General features: G+C 36.6%; 1 protein-coding gene across 16 annotated transcripts in view; it reads right to left on the bottom strand.

Moving 5' to 3' along the window:
* Positions 1-27,448, bottom strand: part of FOXP2 (forkhead box P2) — a 572,585-nt gene that overhangs the window by 121,446 nt on the left and 423,691 nt on the right. The gene's annotated exons all lie outside the window — the stretch shown is intronic.

Below are 27,448 nucleotides of genomic sequence, written 5' to 3'. Positions count from 1 at the left end.
ATGGTCTACCGTGATCTTGACTCAAGAATCTCATTTCCCATTTCCAAGCTAAAATTATGGCCAATGTTAATGAATACTCCTATAAATTTAAATGGTAGTGTGATTTTAGCTTATGGGATGGCATTTGTCTTTAAAACTTTAATCACCTCTTTTTGAAAAAGCTAACTACTGACTTGTACTCAACTATAACCAACACAAATGAACATAAATCCTGGCTTGTCATGAAGTGTGAGAATAATCACAAGAATCTCTTTAAACTGTCTTGGCCACACATTACTATAATGCAAACACTGCCACCAAATATATATTTGAGACTATGCAGCCAAACTCTATACCCTCAGTTAAATAACCTGTTGAATTTTGCCACTCATATTGAGAACTACTCTATATACTCAAATGTATAGTTTGCATTTTTATCTGTAAAAGCAAAGTGATTATTTATTGATAAATGACATGGAATGTCATTTTTTACCTAAGTAGCATTAGACATTTCAAAGATTATGTCTGAAGGGCAAAAGGATTACACTGCATTTGAATAGACCATGTGACAACACATCCTTAGACTTCATGTATGATATGAAAGGATGATCCCCATTCATAAGATACACAAGGGAAATTATATCAGAAAAGAAGAAAAGCAAGGAGGGATGTGGTAGGGGTGTCAGGGAGTATTTGTAGTGGTTTGATGCATGTAAATATTACATCTTATAAATAATTCTTTTCAAATACATCTCTGAAGTTCAGGGTCTCTGTTTAAGAAACGGATTGTATATGCTTTACAAGGCTATATGCCATTTTCTGCAAGATAAGAGCAACATTAATTCAAACAGGAAAAATGGCTTCCAAAATAGTCCTTTCCTTTCGTTTCCTATGAAGAAGTAAGTATGTTACCTGATGCTGGCAGATGAGTACTATGGGGGAAAAAAAATGTTCAAGTTATATTTTACTGTCAGAATCCAACAAACACGTTTTCATCTAAATTATTTTGTCAACAGCCTTGTAGTACCCTTGCTAACCTTATTTGGCACCAGTGCATAATTAGATACACAGGGGTGTGACTCCAATTGAAGGTGTTGGCATTGTAGCACTCTGTGAAAATATTAACTATGAGGTTAACTCCAATTTTCTCTTCTTTAATTAAATGCACATGGTACTAATGAGGTAACCTACTGTTCCTTGATAGCACTAATTAGCTAAGAGGAGAGTACACTCTCACACTGCAATTTAAACCTAAAAATAAGGTTGAAATATGCTAATTGCAGGCAATTTAAAACAGTACAAGTTGAAGAACTAGTCATAATAAGAGAAACTGACTGCTTTACAGCTAGGCAGCTGTAACTTTGGTTAAAATCAAAACAAGCCACATGATTTTTGGACTGCTATTTAACAAGGTCATAAGCATCCTAAAAAAATGAAATGTTACTCTATACCATAGTAATGAACCAGACTCACACAAAAAAATTCTCAGATCAACACTCATCTACGCAAGACAAAAAATAAGTGAGCATCACAACTCCAAAGGTGCCGTGACACTATTTACATTTAATACTAAAAACTAAACTCCATAAATAAGCAACATCACCTTAAACTCTTTCAAGAGCATCCAAATTAAATAAAATATTGTCCTCCATGTCTCCAATATACTACAAAACCTATTGGGGTGATGAAGATTTCCATCCCAATCACAGGGTCAGAAGGGAAGATACAGAGAAGAGTAAGTCTCAGCACTCGAGGAATATACAAACAGGAAATTGCCAGACAATGTACAAGTACAGTGATAAAAATACACAAAATATGCTATGTAATAAAATGGTGTAGGGACTAATTTAATGATATCAGAAGCATTTCATTATAAGAAGCAGATTTTGACTACATTTCTCTACAGATTAGAGCTCTGGGATAAAGTAGCCTGGAGCTTCACGCTGAAAGAGAATGTTCTCCATTCTTAACTCACATGACTTAGACCTAGAATTTCAATGAATCTGAGTATAATCCAAGTGTATTTTCTTTAAGTGCTTCTCAAACATTTTCCAAATACGATTTTAACTGATAAACAATGAGGTAAACTTTAATATAAAGCAAGATTCTGAAAGACCTTTAGAATCATTAAAATAAGTTTTCATTGTTAGAAGTATATATTCATTATTTTGTATTTTTTCAAGATTTACTTATTTATTTTAGAGAGAAGGTGGGGGCAGAGGGACAGAGAGAGAGGGAAGAAAGAATCTTAAGCAGACTCTCTGTTGAGTACAGAGACTGATGCGGGGCTTGATCCCAGGACCCTGAAATCATGACCTGAGCCGAAATCAAAAGCCTGAGGCTCAGCCATTTGAGCCACCCAGGTGCCCCTATTTTCATTATTTTTTTGATTCCATAGTATCACAATGTCATTTTTTTATTAACCAGAAACTCTAACAGAAACACTCACTGATAATGCCAAATCATTCTTATTAACACAGAAATAAAGCACATTATCTATCCTTAGGGACAAGAGAGATATGGACCGCCACACACCAAGGACTCAACAGTGACATTTTTTTTAACCCCTGTCACTTTGCATGCAAAATCATCAAATATTTACAGTTTAAACAAAAGAGTTGAGTAAGAAAAATAGAGTTAAACAGCAAAATTTATGAAAATGGAAAGCTAACTTAATTAATCTTTAAGTTTACTGGGGTGACTGGATGGCTCAGTCAGTTAAGTGACCAACTCTTGATTTTGGCCCGGGTCATGGCACTGAGCCCTGAGTCAGGCTCCATGGAGAGCATGGAGTCTGCTTAAGATTCTCTCCCTTTCTTTCTGCCCCCGGCCCCACTGTTTGTCTCTAAAAACAAAACAAAAACAAAACAAAACAAAAAACCTCCAAAAAACCAAAAACTTTAAAGTTTACTGAAGAACAGTAACAGAAGAAAGCAAATTTGAAAAACAAAAGCTTTTAACTCCCAACTCATAACTCCTGGAGTTAAAAGTATGTGAGAATAAATTTTGCACTACCATTAGCCCATCACCATCTCTTGCCAAAGACTTGTTTGAAGAAACTGTGCTTTGAAAAACCCACCCAGTTTCTTCTCCTGGCTGTCCTTGAGCTTTCTACAACAGAAAGTGATAGGATAATGGCAAGAACGGCTAATAAACCTCTGGTCAACCATGCTTTAACAGATTCATGAAGTTGCAAGTCTGTAAAGGAGTAGCAAGGTGAATGAAATCAGTCATTTAGAAATCGGTCTCCTGGAGGCAATCTGACATTTTCTAGCAAATCACAGGGAAATACAATGTGAATGGATGTTTTAAGTGTTTGCATCTGTTTCAAATAAGCACTAAAAAACCTTTTAACAGTGAAAAGGCCAGGACAATGTACTGGAATGAGCTTTCAATATTAACTTTAGAAGGAATCCATTCTTTAGTTAAATACAGATCATTGTAATTTCTGCTGAAACAATTACAAGTAAGTCATTTAGTGTTGAAAATAAAAATACCAGCTCTGGAGACAGTCTGACAGGGTTCAGATCCTGACTCAACACTTAGTAGTGGTGTGACCTTGAGCAAGTTATTTAGCCCCTCTTGGCCCCTCTCTCTAACTGAGGGATGTAAGTAATACCATAAGATTAAATAGATTAATTTGTATCTAGAACAGTGCTGGTACTCATATACTTTATTAACTGTATACTTAATATTTATTAGCTCTCATTACTGCTTCATTCAATTTTTTTCAAATAAAAATATTATTAAAATCCTACTATGTGGGGCGCCTGGGTGGCTCAGTGGGTTAAAGCCTCTGCCTTCAGCTTAGGTCATGATCTCAGAGTCCTGGGATCGAGCCCCGCATCAGGCTCTCTGCTCGGCAGGGAGCCTGCTTCCTCCTCTCTCTCTCTGCCTGCCTCTCTGCCTACTAGTGATTTCTGTCTGTCAAATAAATAAATAAAATATTAAAAAAAATCCTACTATGTACACATTGTTATTATTATACACTGTAAAGTATGCACAAATTCCCAAGACACTGTGTCTATATACAAATAGCTTTCAGTCTCTCACTAGACTTGATGATACAAATCAAAGCCTCTTTTGCATGAATAAAAAGTATTTGAACTATGGAGGTAAAATATCTCTACTCTGAAAACTACATAACAGTGATAAAAGAAATTGATCATGACACAAAGAAATGGAAAGATATACCATGCTCATGGATTGGAAGAACTAATATTGTTAAAATGATATTACTCAATCTACAGATTCAATGCAATCCCTATCAAAATACCAAGAGCAAATTTTTACAGAACTAAAACAAATCATCCACAAATATATATGACATCACAAAAGATCTCAAATAGCCAAAACTATCTCAAATAGCCAAAAAGCAAACTTGAGAAGGAAGAACGAGCTGGTGTTATCACAATCCCAGATTTCAAGCCATTCTGTAGATCTACAGTAATCAAAACAGGATGGTACTGGCACAAAAACAGACACAGCTCAATAAAATGGAACAGAAAGGCCAGAAACAAATCCATACTTATATGGTCAATTAATCTATGACAAAAGAGGCAAGAATAAACAATGGGAAAATGAGAGTCTCTTCAACAAATGGTTTTGGGAAAACTAGACAGCTATATACAAAAGAAAGAAAGAAGAAAAAAGAAAGAAAAGAAAGAAAAAGAAAGGCAAAAAAAAAAAAAAAGAAAAGAAGAAAAAGAAAAGAAACTGGGCTTTCTTACATTATAAAAACAATATAAACTCAAAGTGCATAAAAGACCTAAACATAAGACCTGGAACCATGTAACTCCTAAAAGAAAATACAGGGAGTAAATAGTTGGACATCAGTCTTATCAATACTTTTTTTTTTTTAATCTGTCTATTCCAGCAAGGGCAACAGCAGCAAAAATAAACAACTGGGACTACATTAAGCTAAAAGCTTTTGTAACAGTCAAGAAAACAATGAGCCACAAAGGCAACCTACTGAATGATAGAGGATATTTGCAAATGATATATTCGATAGGGATTAATATCCAAAATATAGGGGGTACCTGGGTGGCTCAGTGGATTAAGACTCTGCCTTCCGCTCAGGTCATGATCTCAGGGTCCTGGGATTGAGCCCCGAGTTGGGCTCTCTGCTCAGCAGGAAGCCTGCTCCCCGCCCCCAACTCTCTGCCTGCCTCTCTGTCTACTTGTGATCTCTCCCTGTCAAATAAATAAAATAAAATCTTTAAAATATATATCCAAAATATATAAAGCACTCATACAACCAATACCAAACAATCCAGTTCAGAGCACCTGACTAGATATTCTTTCTAAAGAAGGCATGCAGATGGCAAATAGACACATGAAAAGATGTTCAGTATCACTCATCATCAGGGAAATGCAAATCAAAACCACAATGAGATGTCACTTCATACTTGTCAGATTGGTGAGTATCAATAAGACAAGAAATAATGGGAGTCAACAAGTGTGTGGAGAAAAGGAACCTGCCAGGCATAACTGGTAAGAATGTAAACTGGTGCAACCACTGTGGAAAACAGTGTAGAAGTTCCTCAAACAGTTAAAATTAGAACTACCCTACCATTCTGCAATTCCACTTCTGGATCTGGAGAAAATGAAAACACTAATTTGAAAAGATACATACCCCTATATTCATGGCAGCATTATTTACAATAGCGAAGACATGGAAACAAGCCAGTGTCCATTGATAGATGAATGGATAATGATGATGTGGTATATATGCATACAATGCACTACTACTCAACCATAAAAAAGAAAGAAATCTTGTCATTTGCCACAACATGTATGGACGAGCAGGGTATTCTACTATGAGAAATAAATCAGACAAATATGATATAGGTTTGCTTACATGTGACTCTAAGACAACCCAAAACAAATAAAAAGAGAAAACAAAACAGAAAGAAATTCATAAATACTGAGAACAAACTGTTGGTTGCCAAAGGGGTGAGAGGATGGGTGAAATAGGTGAAAGGGATTAAGAGAGACAAACTTCCCATTGTAAAATAAAGAAGTCACAGGGAGGATAAGTATAGCATAGGAAATAAAGCCAGTAATATTTGCAATAACTTTGTATGGTGACAGAAGTAGACTTGTTGTGGTGATCATTTCATAATGTATAAAAATGTTGAATTACTATGTTGTACATCTTCAATTAATGTATTATTGGATGTCAATTATACTTCAATAAAAATAAAAGGAAATATATGTACTTTTTCTTTTACTGCATTTAATGAAACAATTAATGTTTCAGTGACAAAATAAAGTGACTTTTAAGAAAGAATATAATTTTTGCAAAGTTGAAGGTATACCTTTCATAGAAAAATAGGCAAGAACCATATGTTGATTTTTCATAACAAATGAAAATGTTTCAAATTATAGTTTGTTTCTTGAGGTTGGCGAAAGCTGTGCTCAAATTTTCTTTAACTTTTTTTCTAAGATTTTATTTTTTGAGTTATCTCTACACTCATCTTGGGGCTCGAACCCACACCCTGATCAAGAGTTGCATGCTCCACTAAATGAGCCAGCGAGGTGCCCCCTTCTTTAACATGTTTAACACCTAAACATCTGGGGCTCCTGGGTGGCTCAGTTGGTTAAAGTGTCTGCCTTCAGCTCAGGTCATGATCCCAAGGTCCTGGGATGAAGTGGGGAGGCTGCTCTCCCTTTCCCACTGTCCCCCTCTCCCACCCACTGGTGCTCGAATTCTCTCTCTGTCTCAAATAAATAAATAAAATAAAACAAGCCCCTAAACCCAAGCATCTTGTAGTATTTGAAGTATAATGATATCTGAATGGCACCACAGTCTACATTTTATTTTATTTTTTAAAGATTTTATTTATTTATCTGACAGACAGAGATCACAAGTAGGCAGAGAGGCAGGCAGAGAGAGAGAGGAGGAAGAAGGCTCCCCACTGAGTAGAGAGACCAATGCGGGGCTCGATCCTAGGACCCTGGGGTCATGACCTGAGCCGAAGGCAGAGGCTTTAACCCATTGAGCCACCCAGGTGCCCCCACAGTCTATACATTTTAAAGGTACAAAATGTTTTAATAAGTATTTAGCTAGTCAAGAAGTATGGTCATTTTTGACATGGTATAAGACAAGAAAAAAATTAAATGGTTGATTGGCCTTTCTTCTTCTCTGACTGTTAACGTTTGTTGGTTTGGTAGGCTGGTTTTTTTGTTTTGTTTTGTTTTGTTTTTGTTTTTGTTTTAAAGATCTTATTTATTTATTTAACAGAGAGAGACCACAGTAGGCAAAGACAGGGGGAAACAGGCTTCCGCTGAGCAGAAAACCTGATGTGGGACTCGATCCCAGCATCCTTGGATCATGACCTGAGCCAAAGGCAGAGGCTTTAACCCACTGAGCCATCCAGGCGCCCTTGGTAGGCTGTTTTGAGGCCATTCATTATGTCTCATGGAAACTGCCCTCAGGATGAGTGTGGCCAGCGTTGGACTAGGATGTTTTGTGTTGACTTAGCAAATTCAAATTGTTTCATCCTTCTCCAGCCCCTGTTTAAAAAACAGATTCAAAGCTACCTATCTCTGATAGGGGAGGTAAAGGAAAGAGAACTGATGCCTGGAAAACATTTTGTGTCTTTCCTAAGTCCAGTGGGTCAAAATGGTTGGTGTCGTTGGAGTTCATAGAGGAGAAGCGGGAGGACTCAATCAATGCGAACACACGCCTAAAGACTTCATTCTTCATCCAGAGGAAGTAGGTAGCCTGGCTCTCCTTTTTTTCTATGGCACCTACTGCAAAACCCACATGGTATTGAGGAGATCATGGTACTGAGGTATTGAGGAGATCATGGCCAAATGATGTGGCCATTAAGGAATCACTAATCACTTTGCAGAGGAGGGAAATGGAAGTCCAGGGAGCTGAAATTATTTACAAAAGGCCCTGCTTTTACTTATTTTTAAGGCATTATCTATTCTGGATATATACTGTACAGGTTCTCAAACTTTAGCGTGTTAAAGAATCTCTGGACATGCTCTTATACTCACAGGTTCAAGGCCACGTTCCTAGAGATTCAGATTCAAAAGATCTGGGATTGGGTACAGGAATACACATTTTAACAAGCATCTTGGTGGTTTTGTCTTATAGCTTCTATGATCGTACTTGGAGAAACATTGTCTTCAGTTTTCGGATAGTTGTGTGACAGGCAATTTTTCATTCTTTTCATTCTTTCATTCTACTATTTAGTCAGTCAACCTTTTTTTTCAGTTCGTAGCCATGGTCTCCCTCCAGATACTTGTGGTATCTGGAGGATTTGAAATTTTAAAGTACTTAATATTAATCAATTAAGTCCACTGAAATTCCTAAAATAAGATTTGATCCCCATTTCATGGCAAAAAGTACTGAAGAATTAAGAAAAATTACAGAATATAACAATGTTGAAGTCAGATTTTTTGCCCTGTTTTTGTCAATCCTGTCTTATTCACCTCAGAAAGCTGCCATCATAACTGGCATTAATTGGCACCCTTGTTAGAAATCTCAGCAGAGGAGCCAAGAATAGAAAAGATATGGACACCTCTCACCCACAGGGCCCGGCTGTCTGCACAGGTGAGGCTGAGATCAAGGATGGGGTAGATGACCCGGCTGCTGCCTGTGAGAAGGATAAGACCTACACCTGTTCGCTGATGAGGTAGACAACCTGAATCTCCAGGGATGTTAATCAAGTAACTTTCATGTCCCTAGAGCCACTGAAAAACAAAAGATGCCCATAGTGCTCCTACAAGTGATGTAGTTATTATGCTCTAAGAGGGAATGAAGGCAGCAGCCAACAGATACTTCTGCCATGAAATGCTCCCGCAGAATACTGTAGACTATTATATTTTTTGCTTACTTGTGGTATGCTTATTTGCTTCATTCAAGAAAATATTTTCAGCTCTTCTGGGAAAAAAAATGGGGAACTGGATTTCTCATGAACATCTGGAGAGCAAAAGACAAAATTTTAAATATACAATAATTATTTAATAGATGGACAGATGCTACTACAGGATTTTTTTTTCTCCCGGGTATATTAAGGTTATGAAGAAATCACTTATGTAAACTTAAGAATAACAGTCCTTCATTTTATGCTCTTCTTTCTTACTTTGTAGTTAAAAGAAAATGCAGATGTGTCTCTTGTTACCTTGAGTTAGGGAAGGTTAATATAAGGTCAGAATATGCCATGGTAAACAACTTTCTCTAAGAATTGAGAATGTACAGAATCATAGTTCTGTATATCAGTACAGGACATGCGGGGGCTTAAAATGTTATCTGTTCATGACACGAAGGCTAATGCCTAACTCTGTAGTTTGCTCATATTTTATCCACCAAAGATTTCATGATCACATATTATATGTCTTTATTGTAAAATAAAGAGTTCGACTCCACTTTTTATTTTGACTGCTGACTTCTTTTTAAGTCTCAACCTCCCTTTCCCCTGTGTCCCCACATCTGGGTAGAAAGCTGGTGCACACTCCTCTGCCTTGGCCACTCTAGGGAAATGTAAATCCCTGCTCAAGGGATCTTTTCCCCAGCCTACCCCATAGGCCGTATAAAGATCCAACCCCATTCCCTCTACTTTCCCAAGCCAGCCCAGACCTGCTTGTGTCCAATTAGTCTCTTTTTGTATGAAGAATAAAATTTCTCTCAAGTTCTCTTGGTGTTTGGGGTGTCAAGACCTTTGGCATCTGAACCAAATTTTGGGTGGGTGTCTCTCTCACTTTTGTGAAGTACTACAGAACACCACTTCCTAAGTTAAGAATTAGGATACAAAGTCAAGTGGGAGTACCTAGCCCAAAGAATTTATAGTCAAATTGGGGAGACAAACTACTAATGATTAGTAACATACTAAATGCTCTAACAGTTGTATGCATAGGGTACTATGGGAGCACAGAAAGGGATTTTAGACTAGGTGATAATGAGTAGATGTTAGTATACAAAATGGGTATGTGGTGGGTGAAGGAAGGGGGCATCAAAGGAACAGCCTATCTGAAGGCTGGAAGATAAATGACCCCCTGCTGTATTCAGAGAAACACAGATGGCCCAGCAAAGCCAGAGAAAAGAGAGGATGGCAGGGATGAGGACAGAAAGAGAAGCAGAGGATGGCTCTTCAAGAACATCAGGTAAAGCCACGTGATCGTTATGTGCATCAAATTTCTCATCACTAAATGTGGACACCATCTGTCTTTTCTCTTGGAGGGACTCAATAAAGGGTCAAATACATAAAAACATTTTTGAGGTATTTAGAGTACTCTATCATCCTAAAGAAGTAACTGCGACCAATGCACAATGGTACAAGAGATTCTTTGATAATCTTTATGATGGCAAGAAATCACTTTTTGTTTTAGGAACTCCCCTTGCCCTTCCTTCCAGTCACTTGCTCTCCTAGGACACTACATATGTCTTATTCCTTAATATTTTTCCCTAATTCTCTAAATATACTAACCAATTAGAGTATTTAAAGTCAGTTCAGTATCAAAATTTCACTTGGAAAATTCTGCTTGCAAGAATGGAAGTGTACTAAAATGTAGTATATCTGAATTGCATCACCATAAAGGTACAAAAATAAATTTTGTATTACCAAACAAAAGTAAGAAAATAACTTACTTTGACAAATACCGGGATATTTTTATCTTTGAGAAAGTTTTGTGGTAAGCTACACTGAAAACTTTGGAGAAAACCGAAGATCTCAGTTCAATTTTATAATGCAGCACTAAAGAAATGAAATGAACTTTCTAAAATTTGGGGTTCAGAAAAAGAAAGGAATGCTTCGTACGAGATTTAACTGGATATTGCCCCTTCCTTTGCTATTTGGGGCATTCAGAATATAATTTCACAGATGATATATTTTTCTTAATGTGATTTTCAGACTACATCTAATGGAAAATGCCTGGTTAGGATTAAGAGACATAGTACAGATGTTAAACTACATTTGCATGCAATTATTTCTAAAACAAATGCCAGGGTACAGAGTCTATTGAAATGGCTTTCAGGATGGCTGGCACAATGTATTAAACCAGCTTCCAATTTCTGAGAAAGTATATATTCTGAATATTCCAAATCAAGATGCTGAGCACAGAATAAACCTTAGATTTTTCACTTTGACACACTAAGAATGGATGGACATAGGGTTAGACCCCAAGGATTCAGGGTAGGGATTTAACATTTTGTAACTCAAACACCTCCCTAGCTTCACGCAAAAAACGCCCCCTGCATTTTGTGTATTAATTTCCATATCTGAAAAACATAAAATTACTATAAAGTAAGTTAAACTACTAATTTAGTACATGGAATAAAAACAGACAGTAATAAATTAGATGCACTAAGTAGCCTTCAACTTGTTTCAGGGCTTTTTCTTCAAAAACAATAAAAAGTATCCATAGTTATTCATTTTTTGTGAACAGAAATCTCACGTTAGCTGATGGTCTTGTAGGGATATATTCTTAAACATCAAACTAGAAGTAAGACACTTTTATTTAAAGTACTTCCGAAATGCATCTGTCACCAAATTGATCAGATATATCAAAAGTAGGGAGTGGCAGGACCAAGAGGAAGCATTCATCACTTTACTCATGAAGGGCATCGTGCCCTTAACAAAGGCACTGAGCCTAGATGTCCCTGAAGTTTGTGGCCAGGGCGAGAACTTTCATTACCTCTCAGTGATCTTTTCCATCAGAGTATATTTTTGGACTAGGACTCCATTCAATGAATGAACTATGCAGACAAACTGCTATATCTATTATGTATCAAAACAAAACACTGACACATATTTTCATTTGTCCAAATTCAGAACGTATCAGCATCTCCTTTACTGTGTGCTTCACTCCTTGGTGGGGAGCAATTCAAATCATGTCGCCCTAGGAACTGACAAGGGGACTGGAAGTTGTGGCAGTTCTTTTTCTGATCCCTGCGGGGGAAAGCAGCAGCAGCCCTTGGATCAGCTACTTTTTATCCACTGTTGGTCTCAGTGGCAGCTCCTTTTCTTGCCAATAATGATAAATGATAGACTCTTTAATGAGGAATAGAGACTGCAAGCTGCACACACAGAAGCTTATCTTGTTGGCATCTCTGATTATCATTTGCTCCCTATCAACCTCTTCCCCCTCCTCACCAGTGATGGGAGGTAGAGAGGAAACCCGAAGGAAAGAGATCAATTATTTAAAAAATAGTACTCTTTGCCACAGAAACTCTCTTAACCTTAGACACAGAAAACCCTCATGATGCCAAGAAAAATGCCAATGAGGTACAGCCCTGCCCCTTACTTTTTTTTTCTTCGTATCAAAAGATTTTTCTATCCATTGTTGGGTAAACACCTAACTTCACCATCAAGTCCCCTTGCCTTCTCAGCAGTGCCTCCCAGCAGGTGGAGATGATGAAGCATGGGAGAGAAAGGAATATGGGAAGTCAGAATAACTCCAGTAGAATCTTTAAGGGTAGTGCTGATGGAGACTCCTCCTTGGAGGGGGCTCCATGCATCCCCCCCATCCTTTTCCCATGTGAACCACAGCTTTATCTTAACCAAAAATCAACCTAGAATCTATAAAATGCAGACAACCAAGAAAAGGCAATATTCCCATTTAATACCTTGTCATCCCTGTTATTTTTACCTTGTCCTCCAAAAGCAAAAAATTTGAGAGATATTTTGGACAGTAATTAAGAGGTGTATGCTATCAATGATGAAAACCAGGGCAAAAAGCACAGGAACTGGAATCAGACTGACTTGACTTCATGTTGCAGCTCAAAGGACCAGCTATGTGGCATTAGATAAGGTAATTTAACCTTCCCAAGCCTGCTTCCTGTTCTGAAATAAGACAGAATAAATAAACATATTACCAGGTACATCAATGAGCATCGAGTATATTCTAGCCAAGTGAAATAAAATCCTTAATGCTTTAGGATCTCACTTTTGTTAGAGAGTAAGAAGCATTAAAAGAGAATGGGAATGTGAGAAATGTGACTTCTCTAACGTCTCTAGTTGATGTCTCAGCTTTCCTTTTCATTGGCCTGGTCACCTACTTTGATACGATCACCCATGACACCTGTCACTAAAGGGCTGAAGAGGCCAGCTGGGGACCAAGATAAAGCCCTTTACTGGGCAGAGGAGTCTGTGTCATGACACTGAGCAAGTACAAAATCCTCACACAGATACATGAGTGTACTAGTGGTAAAAGGCTGCGTTGTATTCATAAAACATGGTTTAAAATATCAAAATTAGTGTGTGACACTTAAAAAATTAAAATACAATTGAAGGTAACTAGATTCCATGAGGTAAGATTATTAAAATAAACATAATGCAATTTCTCCAAAGGATCTATTTTTGACAGTTTAGAGCCCCCAAGATGGACAGCTGAGATGAGTTCTGAATTAGAAAAGATGGAAGGACAGGAAAAGCTATCACAGTAATCACTACGCATAACAATAAGAAAAAGAAAATTGTAGCCCAGTGCCAGGATCAACTCAAACTTTCACAAAGCCACCATGACTATATAGGTACTAAAAATAATATAGAATTGCCATTTTTTAAGCATGTGAAACAGTTTACCAAGAGAAAAATGTCAAATTGTAGAATTGTGTAACTATTAGAAATTATTCATTTCTAAGCCAGGACCAAGTTTCATTATCCAATAGCTGCTCTCAAGAATGAAGCTAATTTACATTTAAAATAGGAGTACAGTCTACTCTTTAAAAGCACAATGGTAAACACACCAATTTGACAATTACATTAATATGAGTATTAGCATAATCTGTCTTCCACACCTGTTCTTAATTTGAAGCAGCTGCAGGACAAATCACATCACACTAATCTCAACGGGTATGTGTGTGTTCCAAACAGTAACGCGCGCATCTTATTTTTTGAAGATCTTTTATTTTTTAAATGTTTTCTGAATTTTTAAAAAAATTGGCAAAAGTTTTCTAGAAGCCATACTATTTACTTGGTTAATATTAATTAGTGGAATTAGCATAAAGCCAAATAATACTGTCCCTTACATTTTGGCCTCCTCTGTTTTGACATGTGATAGTAACGATTTCTTTTTTTTTTTGGAGGTTTTTTCAACATGTAACATGTATTTAATTCACACCAGAAAGGATTCAAAGGAACAATAAAAATATATCTAGAAAACTTCAGTAAGAAATATAACCAGAGAATCAATGACAAATGCATTAATGGAGAATCAAGCAATACCTACAAATCATCTGGAAGTATGTTTGCAACATGGATAATCATGGGATCTTTTGGAACCTCTTTTCTTTGTTTTCTTCTTTTTTTAAAGATTTTATTTGTTTATTTGAAAGAAATCACAAGTAGGAAGAGAGGCAGGCAGAGAGAGAGGGGGAAGCAGGCTCCCTGCCGAGCAGAGAGCCCGATGACCTGGGGTTTGATCCCAGGACCCCGGGATCATGACTCGAGCTGAAGATAGAGGCTTTAACCCACTAAGCTACCCAGGTGCCCCTAGAACCTCTTTTCTAAATCAGGTTCCATTTATGTTTTAAGAAACCTACATCAGAATTTAAGAAGCAGAGCCTTACTTTCATCTTGTAAAGGATCCACTTTGTGTTTATGTGTATTCAAACACACACTCAGTGCCATCAAAAAGGAAGTCAGTTTGATTACTGTTACATATTCTTGTGCTTCAAGTATTTAAATCCTTCAGTTAGACTCTAGCTGGTGGAATATACGACACCATGTAATCTGTCAACAAAACTGTCTCTCTTTAATCTTCTATTATGAATGGGAAATGAAATTAGAGCTTTCTAAAGATGCTATTTATTTCCTGAAAATTGAATGAGAGCATGCACAGTAATGAGCTAAAGCAACAAAGATGATCTGTTTGTTTGCATGCTGTTGACTTCCATAGAGGTAAACACTGAACGGCTGGATCCTTAGTTCAGTATTTCATTCAGAATCGGATTTTGACGAGTGCTCTCATTATACTGGAAATACACACAATATATACAAAATATATACAAAATATATATATATATATATAATATATATATATTTGTATATAAAATATATACAAAATAAAATATATACAAAATAAATACAAAAATATTATATTTGTATATAAAATATATACAAAAATACTTAAAACATTCACTGTAGCTTGCATTTCTATGACATGTTTTATGCTCCTTAGTTAGCACTTCTTACCATAAGAGAAACCGAGATTCAGAAGAGTTAAGTGATTCACCCAAGTTCATAGCCTGTACCAGCGTTATGGTCCGGGTGTTCTGACCCCAGAATATTCTTTCTGACAACTCACAGCTGTTTTTCAAATGAATAATAGCCCTTAGGTTAGATAAAGAGGAGAACGCATTTTTACTAATGGAATATTTTCACGTTTCTTTTATCTTTCATGTCAGAGCATCTGAACTATTTCAACTCATGGCTTCAAAGGTACTAGAAACCACTGTTTCAAAAGTTACTATAATAAAAGAAAAGAACTATTTTCTATTTAGATAAATATAGTGCAAATTCTTACTGAGAACCAAGACAGGTTACTCCAGGAGTAGCAAAAAAATTTTTATTACTATATAATTTAGGCAATAAAACCAAGTTATAGTGATTGTGAGAAAAGCAATTTTCACAGTTGTGACCTCTATATAATTATATTTCTAAATATTCCGTATTTTATTTTTCTTCATTAAAAACCTTACATATATAATTGAGCACACAGAAAAGTACCTTAAACAGATAAGCTGGCATGTCATGGGGCCTGTGGAACATAATGGAATGAAAACTCTATTTGTATGTAATGAATATGCACATTGTACAATACTCTAATAACAAATTTCACGTTTTCTCTGAGTATCAGAATATTTTAACCTCAATAAATGAGTCATAAATTTCTAAATTTTAAAATAATCTTGTTTCTTTTTGTTTTTGCTAGCAAGACAAAAACTAGCTCATTATCAAAGTTAAAAGCTTTTGACATGTAACATATAAAGAAGGCTCATTTTTTGTAGATATAAGCTACAGGGAAGATATATTCCTTTGCTAAAAATAAAGCATTAGGATAATAAACTTCAGAGCTAGAGACCGAGTCATATCTTCTCAGTTGACAGAAAAGGAAAATGAGGTCCCACAACTGAACTGCCTTCTCCAAGGTCACATAACGAGTGGTGGAGTCAATCCTCGAACCCAAAGCCCCTCCGGACACCACAGAATCTGGCCTCTTACCTTTATGACAAAGCCTAAACTGAACCCTGATGGATCAACTACAACATCTTCATGCTTTCTAGATCCTAAACTAGGCTACACTCCAATGGATGAATATGCAAATAAATCTTACATTCGAAAAGATCTACAAAAGATAAAAGTGCCTTCATTTTAGCCTGGCATAATGATGCAGGTAAATACATGTACACATGTGTTAGCAGGATCACTGGGAGGCTGGGGTTCAGGTGAAGTTCAATTCTTCATACTTTCTGAATTGCCTGAATTATTTTTGCAAGCACACATTGCTTTAATAATCACTTAAAATTAGGCTTCCTTGCGGCACCTGGGTGGCTCAGTGGGTTAAGCCTCTGCCTTCGGCTCAGGTCATGATCTCAGGGTCCTGTTTTATACCTCAGCAGGGAGCCTGCTTCCCCCCTCTCTCTCTGTCTGCCTCTCTGCCTACTTGTGATCTCTCTCTCTCTCTCTGTCAAATAAATAAATAAAATATTTTTTAAAAAATTAGGCTTCCTTGTTGCAAATAGAAAATAGAACTTAGAACAGTAGTTATATTTTTCATACAACATGTTAACTCTTAAAAACCTTTACTATCATGAAGACTAAGCATATGGGTACTCTGATTTTTCACATTAAAGCAGAATTTATACTCTTGCCTTAGTCCAGCAATGCAGAAAAATAAATGCCTACTACCCGTGGCATGATGGTTTCTTTTTAATGTTAAGAAATTATTAACAAACTTTTCGTTCTTTTCCCTCCGCTTTTCAATCTGAGTGAACCCCCTTCATGATCAGCTCCTCCATTTTCCCTTTAATCATCTCTATCATATTACTTGTTATCTTTAGACTTGTTCCCAACCTTCAGCATCCCTCTTAGATCTGGAACTCAGTCCTAAACAAATTTTAAAGAACCACAAACAAAGCCTAAGGAGGCACAATATTAAAGAAAACCTTATTCTGCTTAGTCTATGAGGGATGACTGATTCACTAAACACTTAGAGAAAAGAAAAATCCAATTTATTCCATAGAAGGCTCTAAAAAGGCATAACTGTCAAGCAGTTTTTTTTTTTTTGTTTTGTTTTATACCTTACAACACTGAGTTTTGTTTAAAATGGCTTAGAAAAATGGTTATTATCCTGAATTTTATCTAGTCAGATTGCCATCTCCCCGAGGGTAAGAACACTTTTGAATCCCCTATGGTACCTGGTGTCTGCCTAGCAAAGTGTCTAACACACTAAGGGCATTCAGTCACATTTCTCTGATGGATTGCCTGACTGAGGATGTAAATTCTAAAACATGGAGATACTGTAAACCACTTTTGAAATCGTACTGCTGTTCTGTTTTTAGCCTGTGGTTTTCCACTGGAGCATGGAGAATCATTTGTTTCCTATGAAATTCTATAGAGGAAGCTCTTCAATTTATTTCTACATTACTCCAGAACTCTCTTTTTCTTAAATTAAGTAAGTATCTACTTGAATAGACTAGGAAGCATAAAGGTGGTGTGTGAGGAGAAAATACAGTAGCCAACCTCTGTTTTAATTTAGCCGTGCTGGAAATTATGGAATGGGAATGCCAAATAAAACAACTACCTCAGTTGCTTAAGTAATCATTTCTAATTTGGTTTATGAAATATTTCTATCAATTATGTTGAGAACATATATTTTTTTCAAAGCCATTTGTATTGGTGGGACATTGGGAATCAATGCTATTTTGGGCCTTCTGTGATGGCAAGAACATTTTAGCAGTGAGTAATTCATTTATCGGCACTCCATCAGAAACCCACGTTTTTAATGCACACTGCTTCAACAAGTTCTTGTGTCCTCAAAGACTCAGGAATCACTAATCAGAAAGTACCTGAGTCTTTTTTTTTTTTTAACTCTATGTATATGTATCTTTGTATTTCATTAGATGGATTTCAATACTCTAGTTAATTTATCAAAGGGGTTGTAAAATGGGGCCTGAAGGCCAGAGCAGGGGAGAAAGGGAAGGAGAAAGAAAAAGAAAAAGGGAAAATGAAATAAAGAAAGAGGGGTGAAAGAGCGAGAAAGGGAGAAAAAGAAGAAATGGACATGTTCTTCAGACGAAAAACGAGCTCTCAAGTATTGTCTATTTCTAACATTTCCCTATTACCTTGCATCTCGCCTATCACTGGGAAGCTATTAGGGTTTGATCTTCTGGCCTAATGATATGCAAAATGACTATTGCAAGTAAGTACTAGAAATGAAATGAAAACACATACAGGAAGAGCAAGATAAAAAGTAGGTAGACAAATCTTTAAAAAAAAGATCAAAATTTTACTACAGAGAATAAAAAATAATATGGTTATTTGGGTTATTCTCTTTGCTCTCCACATTTATGATGTATTTCTCTAAAGGAAAGTTCATTATACTATTTGCTTTGTTTGAAAAATAAAATCCAGTTGCACTAATTCCATAAACCATGTATTTTAAGAAGAAGATGGACTAAACTCATTTTAATTTTTTCCTGGATAATTACCAAAAAGCATGCAGGACCTATCAGAGAAGAGAAGATTATTAACAATCATTATGCATTTACAGAATCTCAGATTCAAACCAATGATTAATTCTTATTCTCATGGTGCCCTGGAGGAAGGGATGACAAACACTTAGCAGAATAATCCCCATTTGGTTGGGCAGAGTCACATACAGCATAAGGACTTTCCTTTCTTTACTCCACCAGAATGGTCAGCCTTCAACTAGACAGGCAGCTGAAGACAGAATCAGAAATTTCTGTCCTTCCTGTCTTCCCACCTATTCCCAAACTGAGGATTTCTGAAGAAATGATTCATTCATTTCCATTTATTTGGTACAAGAGGGAGTGGGGGAGGGGCAGAGGGAGAGAGAGAATCTTAAGCAGAATCAGTGCCCAGTGCAGAGCCCATTGGGAGGCTGATCTCACAATCCTGAGATCATGACTGGAGCCAAAATCAGGAGGTTAATCCTGATGGTTAACCAACCGAGCTGCCCATCTAGGTACCCCACTCACTTCCAATTCAAAGCATGGCTGGAAAAGGTGACCTTGTAATCAGTCAGAACTTATATTCAACCCTAAGTCCTTGGGAAAGTTACTGAACCTTTCTGGCTCTCTGATTCCTCCTAGGTAAAACAGGAGCAGCACTAACTAGTTCTGGGTTTAGCTGGAAATCAAATGACCCATCAGGGGTAAAGTATCCAAAGGACAGAACACAGCAGGAACTCATACAAGTCAGTGGATCTGGAGGTGAAGGAGAACAAGGTTTCCTTGGAACTTCCTCTGGGTGCCCCACAAAGTACCTTTCTTTCCTAGTGTGGTCGCTTATAATACAGATAATTGCAGGACACACAGGAAAAGTATGGAGTATATCTTTTATCTTCACTGTAGCTGGAAGGACAGTTAGGACTTTTTTGAGCTTTCCAGCAATACCAGAACCTAATATGTAAGAGCCAAATGAAAAACTTTCTCTTGACCCTAACTTATTTAAAATTCAGCCTCAACGACTGTTTTGTTTTGTTTTTTTAAATATCTTTCAAAAAATACTGGCTTCTCTGCTTGCAAAATATGCATATGCTTTACTTAAACTTCCCAGTATTTGTTCTATTGCCCATGTATGTTGCACCAGGGTGCCTAACCAGTAGGGTCAAGCATCAGTAGCAACTTCCTGGAGGGGAAGAATCACCTTTGCTTAGCTGATGTAGCATTGTACTTTACCAAGTACTGAAAACATACCGAATTTTTAAGAATACTTTAATTGTAACTAAAAATACTAAAACTTACAATAAAGCCCTACAACTCATTGATCTTTAGTCATGTTACATAAGTTTGTATCTTTCTAAATTTTCCTGGAAGAAAAAGAAAACAACAACAAAATTTCTTGTCACTAAAGTACCTCAAGTCATAAAATCTCTTTTCACATACCCCTTAGGCCATGTGAGTTGGTACTAATATCTATGGTAAACTGTTGGTGGCAGACACTATTAGGTACTTACTATAATATTTATCCTTCCTTTTTTCTCTATGAAAAGGATCCAAACTTTGTTTAGTGTAGAAGTACCCAGTTAAATGTAATCAGTTTCCCAGATTCAGTTGAAGCAATTAATGTTCATGTGATACTGTTCAGGCCAACTAGAAGGAAAGAGTAGCTCCTGTGTAAGGCTTCTTGGAACACCTGCTACTAAAGGGGAGATGATTTAGCTGGCACACACTAATTTGTATTTTGCCCTCCCCTTCTTCCTGCCTGGAACATGGACATTACGCCTGGAGAAGGGGCAGCCATCTTGTGACCATCAAGACAAAGGCCACACAAAGGGGAAGAGCAGGAGGCTAAAAGAAATGCAGGTCTTTTGTATCATCCTTGAGCAGCTCTACCAGCCCAATCTGGACTGTGTGTCTAAGGAGTTCATGTTTTAAGAAAAAAAAAAAAAAAAATCTGTATTTCTAAATAGAGCAGCTGATAAACTTCACAGAAAATTAGATAGTATTTTAGTGGAAATGTTCAAAACTCATATGACTAAAGCAACAGATATAATCAACTCATAAAAGTTATATACCAATAAATAAATAGAGAGTATAGTTCCTTGATGACATCTCATTTGTAATCCTGTGTATTTCCAACATAGTTTTGTTAAGCAGACTTCTTATTTCCAGTTCCCTAGTAAAAGTATCATTGATATTTAGTGGGGTTAGAAGCATGACTAGTACAGAATAATGAAGCAGTATATCTTATTCAAAAGAAACAGACTGATTAGGGAAGAAAGAGCTTATTGTAAGCAAAATATTACACATATATAAAATTAATAAACCAGAAGATAAAATCAGGAAAGAAAATATTTAAGAAAAGATAAAGGGAAAAAGTATTAGTTTTATTCTTAAATAAATATATTACATATTATCTACACAGGAAAGGAATCAGTTGAAGTATTATTCATAAACAGATTGCCTAACTATAGCAAAGAAAAGATCTATTAGCAACATAAGAGGGGGTTGGTAATGTCACCTGAATCATATAACTGAATCTTTATAACAATATATGTGGGATAATAAAATAAAAGTGTGATATGGGTTCTGGAAATACATATGGGTGAGGGATTATTTCTCTCTGAAGAGTCAGAGAAAACTTGAGGGAATAGGGCTTTAAACTTTGTGTAGGAGTTTGGTAACTAGAGAAAGGGGGTGAGTGGGAACGAAGTTCTAAACAGAGGGAGAGATAGGAACAAAAGGAAGTAGGTATCAGAGTTCTTTAAATTCATGGTGCCCTGGAAGGTACCTGGTATAGAAGAAACAACTTATAAACATCTGTGAATGAATGAATAAATAAACACATAGCATGTTCAGTAAGCAGTAAGAATTAAGTCCTGGGTGTAATGTATCAGGTATAATGATAGATAGCCTTTTGTGCCATGCTGAGAGCCTGAAGAAAAGGGCAACTTTAGCATTAGGGCAGAAGAATATGACCCAATTAGATGAGAAGCGCTTATGCCTGGAGCTGGAAGAACACAATTAAGAAAAGTTGATGAAAACTTTGGATAAGGGTAGGGAGAGATAAATAATTTCCGTTGAAAACAACTTGATCTGAGTTGAGATGCCCCAGTGTGCAACTAATAAAACATACCCAGAGCCTTTGAGAAAGGGGGAACTTGATAACAGACTAGCACTGGTCAATGGATACCACATATTTACACAAAATATACTATGTGCCAGACACTGGAAGTACGAAGATGAGTAAGACTGTCCCAGCCTTCAAAGAGTGTATAGTAATTATGATTTGGTGTGATACATACAAAAATAGGGGTAGGTATACGACATAGAAGTAATGTATAAAAAGGAATAAATTCTATTTGTGTGTGTGTGGCAGGAGAAGATATCAAAAGAGACTTCACGGAGTAGATGACAATGGGAATTAAAAGCTACCCAGAAGTTTTCTAGATGAAGGTAGAAAGTGCATACTGAGAAAGAGAAAGGCAGGGTCAGCTTTGTACACTCATAAAGCAATGTTAGAGAAACTGCTGCTCATTTAACATGTAAAAAGTGTGTGGTGGACAATGAGATCAGTATGCTAGGGCCATTGCAGTAGACAGCTGTCTTTGAAGCCAATGAGCCTTTCCTTAAGGTTTCTGACATGGAAAGGGAAGCCAACTGGGCATGGTGGATCTGTACTGAGGACTTTAGAAAGCATATATTATTTTTTTATTTTTATTTTTATTTTATTTTATTTTATTTATTTATTTATTTTGAGAAAGAGTGTGTGCAAGTGAGTGGGGGAGGAGCAGAGGGAGAGAGAGAATCTCAAGCAGACTCTACACTGAGAGGGGTTTATTATCACCACCCTGAGATTATGACCTGAGCCGAAATCAAGAGTCAGAAGCTTAACTGACTAAGCTACCCCAGGTGTCCCCACATATTATTTTTTTTAAACCATAGATAAGAAGAGAATGAGTTCACCAGTAAAGATGTGACTAACAGTACTGACGAGAACTGACTGAAAGTAAAAATAAAAATCCTGACAATATTGTTGGAAATGATCCTGGAAAAAATAAACAGAAAGAAACATCTCCAAAAACCTACTCAGGGGCCTTTTTAATGAGCTCAGATTTAAGGATATATGTATATATAAACAAACAAGCAAACAAAGAAAGACAAAACAGAGGACAAAGATTCAAAGAGTGCTAAATCTGGCAGGAGCATGAAGTATCATTAGTTCAGCTTTTTCATTGTGTAGGTTGGAAAACAGAGTCTCAGATGGGAAAAATAACACAGTATATTAATAAGAGAATTCAGGTTCAGTACTTTTTTTATTACAGGGACCCACTGTTGCAGAAGAGTAGTTCAGGGTTCCTGCATGCATATACTACTCCATAGACCAGTTGCATTAGAATCTTCTGGAGAGTCTAAAATATTTTGATTTTCCAAAATCCCATCCCCTCCAAAGTTTTACCCAATGGTCTGGGGTGTACCCTAAATTCTCCATTTTTTAAAGGTTTTCAAGGAATTGCTTGCATTTGGAAATCACTGGACTAAATGAAGTCCAAAACTGTGTAGGAGACTAGGGATTGTTACTGATTAAGGAAAATACATTCTCCTGTAATAAAGAGAAAACTTGGCAATGATGCCCTAGTTTTTGAGAAACTAAATCTTTAATCATATTGGAATCACCAGTTAGTGTGTTTTAAATGTCTGTCACATGCTTGGTTCTATAGGAAGAAAGGCAGAATATGAAGAGAACGACTTTATTCCTTGTGGGGTTTTTTTGGTTTGTTTTTACAAAGATATTCTATTGAAGAATTTACTAGAGTTTTTCTGCGAGACAACAGATTTTCCTCCTGTCAGCACATCAGAATGCTCAGTGCGTTCCTTGGTTTGTCACTTGAGAACTTGCAGTAGCACTCACAGTAGAAGATATCAAGGTGCCATTTTTACAGCAGTGCAAGTGTTAGCATCAGAAGTGTAAGAATTTATACACTGTGCAAAGGAATCTTCTGCCTATTCTGTGTTATGATAATGCTTACCTACTAGGTACCACCTGTTCTACATCTATACTGATAAAACTATGAAAATCGGCATGATCATGACACCTGGGTGGCTCAGTCCATTAGGTGTCTGCCTCCGGCTTAGGTCATGATCCCAGAGTCCTGGGATAGAATCCCACATTGGGCTTGCTGGGAAGCCTGCTTCTCCCTCTGCCTGCCACTTCCGCTGCTTGCGCTCCCTCTCTATTTCTCTCTCTCCCTGACAAATAAATAAATAAAATATTTTTTTAAAAAATCGGCACAATCAAACAACAAAGGCTTTAAAAAAATAGCCACCAAATACCTTTAGGTAAGCCAGATGAGACTGAACTGTTAACTGAATGTAAACAGGGACTCTCTCATTTCAGGACTAAACTATCAAGCTCAGAATGCTTGGACCAAACAGCCAACCCATGGTCATTAACATAAAGCTCTACTCCTCTACTGAACTTCTAATAGGGTCTTTTCATTCCTAAGACACTGCCCTCCTGCACGCGCTTAAAAACATTACAGGCAACTTTTACTCTGAAAGAGTACTCCAAGTCATTTATTAATGTCCCTGAGATTTAAAATTAAGGAGGAAGAGATGTTAACAGTAATATCCAGTGCTTCTTTCAATTCTTCACATAAAATAGCAGCAAGTAAGGTGGGGAAACTTGTTTGTTTGCTTTGGATTCTTTCCCACATAGGCTAGAGTGCAAGATCGAACACAGTGGATTCTCAAAGCTCACAGAGGCTGAGTATTGGCCTGATTATTTTGAGACAACCAAGTTGCAAGGTTTCAGGCGTTACACTTCTGTAATTTGTCAGGCCATGAAAGTGGGAGGAGGCTGATGCAGTCAGTAAGACTGCTGACTTCTCACTGACATAAACTAACCCCTTCACTCCCATGGATTCTTCTATCAAGAATGTAGTTTTGCTGTTCTCTACCTGTTATCATTGATGGAGGACAGCCTATAATGTAAAAAAAAAAAAAAAAAAAAAGAGAAGAAGTTTCTTCTTTAAAAAATTATATTAGTCAAGAGGTAAACTTTATTGAAAGCTGGAAGCTGTTAACTTATGCTATACTCAGCAGATGACAATGGTAGCCTGATTCAGAATAAGAACAGGATTTGGAAGAAAGCCTACAGAGATCTCTCCATGTTTTTGAACTGGGAATTTCTTCAATTTGAGGGTTCATGAAGATCTCAGGATGCATACCTCGTGAATGTCAAGGGTCTACTATAATTAGTTCTCATGAGTGGTTTCTTCCTTATCTAATCAGAGACATAATTTTCATCTTAAAAAATCTACTACACTATAGCAATTTATTAAATATTTATTAAGTACCTTTGGGAAAAGTAACTTAGTGCCCAACCATAATTTAACTTAAAATGCATTAGATTCTTATAATGAGCTTATATGATTTTCTTATTAAGGTAGGGTGACTTAAATATTTTTGAAAGAACAATTTATTATACTTCTGTTTGATCATTTCAAAATGCTGTACTTCCAAATTCAGCATTATTTAAATAATCATAATCAGCACAACTTGAGATCTCCATGAAAAACTGGCCATTTAATATAACTATCCCAAGCAATTCTAGTTTGAATATTCATCTCCCAATGAGTTTTCTGGAAAATCTGACAAAAGGATTTAAGGAATGATGGCAACCATTCTGATGGTGACTTTTAAAGAGCCACCTGTAAGTGTTATCAGTAACAGGAGAATGCTAGCACTCAACAAAATGCCCCAGGGTTCTAAGTAGCCCAGATATTCAAGAGCAGAGTTCCTTTCATACTAAAACTACAACTTAAAAAAGCAAGATGGAAACTTTTCTTGGGGCAAGATAAGAACTAAATATCGGATACTGGATTGTAAGAAGCAGCACAGTTTTCCTATTTTGTTGGTAAGATGATATGCTGGAATATCTTTTAGGTTCAAGATAGAATTAAGTAATTACAGGCATTTAAAATTCCTCTTTTCTCAAGCTGTAACTGAAGGGATAGAGATTAAGCAAACTGGACAAGATTACATGATGAGAAAAAAGAACAGGATGAGAAAGGAAGAAAGAGTATAGTAGAAAAGGTAAAGGTAGCAGAGAAATTTTAAGAAAACCAACTGGAAATGTAGAATGCAGGATGATAGAAACATGAATAGAATCCACTGAGGAAACACAAGGAATCTTAAATGTAAGTGAATTTCAAAATAATTTCACTTTTTGTCTTTAATCATGTATTCACACTGTTCACTTTGTCATTCAATTTAGCTTGTACACCACCTCCAAACATCTTAAGATAAAATTCACAGCCTAAGTCTTAAATCCTATGGAGAGCTCCCTTAACAATATTAATGTTCTACTTCTTCCTTCCTCTCACTTTAGTTAAGATGGAGAAGTCAAGGGAATATGTTCTTAGAATCCTAATGGATTACACAATGAAACACGTGCTTGGGCAGGTAAGAAAAGAGAAAATTTAACCTCCTAGAAAGCAGTTTTCTTCCAGATTTAATTTATGGGAACTCAGTATTAGATATGCAATACACATTTACTTATACAATTAGAGACACACAGAAATCTGAGAAATAAAAGTACATTTACTAATTCTCAATTTAACATTAACATTAAAATACATCCCTCCCCCTTCATTATTGATCACCTTAGTACTGCAGATCCTAAGAGTTACTGGTGAATGACAAAGAAGGAGATTAAAAATCACCAATGTTGCAATTCAACATTGTATGTATGAAAATGCTCATCCTCATGAACATTGCTTGTTGTGGTTGACAAGCTCCATCTTTTAAAACCTGCTCTGTTCCTTGACCTTCCTTGATATATTAAATGCTAATTTGGTTCTTCCTTTCCCCCTTTCCCCCCCGCCTCTGCTTTTTACTTCTTGCTCTAAAAAAGCTCCTCTTTGGTAAATCACCTTTCCCAGAAGTCTTCACTCTCATGTATTTATCTATCACTTCTGGATTATTTCACAAATATTTGTCTCTGGCTATAACCTCTCCGGCAAGTTGTAATTTTCTAAATGTTTGCTATTTCAACTTACTTTTCTTGCCATTACCTCAAACTCAACATGTCTAAGGCTCAATTCATCATATGCCTATCTAAACAATATTTTAAAAGTTTATCCTTATTCCAGCTCCCTCTCAATTCCCCTCCCGCAAACATTCTCCAAATGCTCCATTGTCGACTAGATCTTCACAAAACATTGCTCTGATCATATCACTTGCCTATCAAAAGCCTTTAAGGTCCCAGCTACCTAAACCATACAGGACATACTTGTTAGCTTGGCATTTAGGGTTTATAGCATTTATACAAGTATTTATTGAGCTCTATTATTCACCAGGCATCATTAGGCACTAGAGATGAGCAGGACATTCATAGCACCTGCTGTCACAGAGCTCAGAGGCTGGTAGGAAAGATAAACATTAAAATGTAAGTTTCTGTGTGGCAAGTGTGAAATATGAATGCTTTGGGGGTCTCTAGCAGGGAGAGATACTTGAGTAGTACCTAAAACACTCACTGCTGCTTTCCTATAAATCAGGCATATGTAGTGAATAGTGAAAATTATGGCCAAACAAAAGTAACCATATTATAGAATATGTATAACTTTGGATTAAATATCACTTTTCTAGAGCTTATCATAGTGGGAATTACTTATTAACTCATTATAAGTACAAGGATTTACGCTAGTTACTTATTATAATATTTTTTTTAGTCTTCATAACAATCTTGCAAGATAGGTGTCCTTATTCCGTTTCTAGAGATGAGGTAAAAACCTCCAAGAGATGGACTCCAAGGACTCTACC

This window comes from Lutra lutra, chromosome 11, assembly GCF_902655055.1.
Source record: "Lutra lutra chromosome 11, mLutLut1.2, whole genome shotgun sequence".
NCBI lineage: Eukaryota > Metazoa > Chordata > Mammalia > Carnivora > Mustelidae > Lutra > Lutra lutra.
This window is presented reverse-complemented; position numbering and strand designations above follow the sequence as displayed.